This window comes from Sturnira hondurensis, unplaced genomic scaffold (genome assembly GCF_014824575.4).
Source record: "Sturnira hondurensis isolate 20B ecotype Veracruz unplaced genomic scaffold, ASM1482457v3 Scaffold0020489, whole genome shotgun sequence".
NCBI lineage: Eukaryota > Metazoa > Chordata > Mammalia > Chiroptera > Phyllostomidae > Sturnira > Sturnira hondurensis.
In genome coordinates this window covers 4,193,171-4,194,255 of record NW_028093120.1, presented here as the reverse complement: position 1 = coordinate 4,194,255, position 1,085 = coordinate 4,193,171, and positions in this window count along the sequence as shown.

Here is a 1,085-nt window from a genome sequence, read left to right as displayed (position 1 = left end):
AGTTTTGAGGTATATGGTAAGATGCTTTATATTACATTTTAAAAGGATTACTCTAGATTCAGTGTTGAAAATAGACCCTGTGTGTGTGTTGGTAGTGGTGGCATCGGGATGAAGGATGGACATAAGTTAAAATGCAATTACCAGAATCCAATAGAGATCAGGTGGTGATGTCTGGGGCTTATATTTTCACATTAAAGAAGAGAGGACATAGAATGCATTTTAAGTGAAATTTATTGGGGTGGCATTGGTTAATAAGATTACGTATGTCCAGGTATCCCCTGTATGTTTCTACGATATATGATCTGTACATTGCACGGTGTACCACCCAAAGTCAAATCATCACGTGTCACCATCTATCTGGCCCCCTTTACTCTTTACTACCCTTCACACCCCTTTCCTCTGGTAACTACCATACTGTTGTCTGAGTCTACGAGTTTTTGTTTTCTTGTTTGTTCATTTCTTACTTTCAGTTTTATATCCCACGTGAGTGAAATCATATGATTGTTAACTTTTATGATAGATTTCCCTTAGCATGAAATTTCCAAAGTTCATCCATGCAGTCACAAATGACAGTATTTCATCTTTTCTCATGGCTGAGTAGTATTCCATAGTGTTTATGGACCACATCTTCTTTATCCAGTTATCTATCAAGGGACACTCTGGTTGTATACCTGTCCCGGTCACCATGAATGATGTGGCAATGAACATATATTTTTTGTGCATATAGTTTTGCAAATAAATGTTTTTAAATTTTTCATGTACATACTCAGAGAAGAGATTAGAAATCATAGGATAACTATTCTTAACTTTTAGAGGAAGTTCCATACTGTTTTCCATAGTAACTATACCCATTTACATCCCCATCAATAGTGAATGAGGGTTACTTTATCTACACAACCTCTTTCACACTTGTTATTACCTGCTTTGTTGATAATAGCCATTCTAAAAGGTATAAAGTAGTATCTTATTATAGTTTCCTTTGAATTTTCTTAATAGCTAGTAAAGTTGATCATCTTTTCATATATCTATCTGTTGGCCATTTGTATGTCTTCTTGGGAAAACTCTTCAGGTCCCCTGCCTATTTT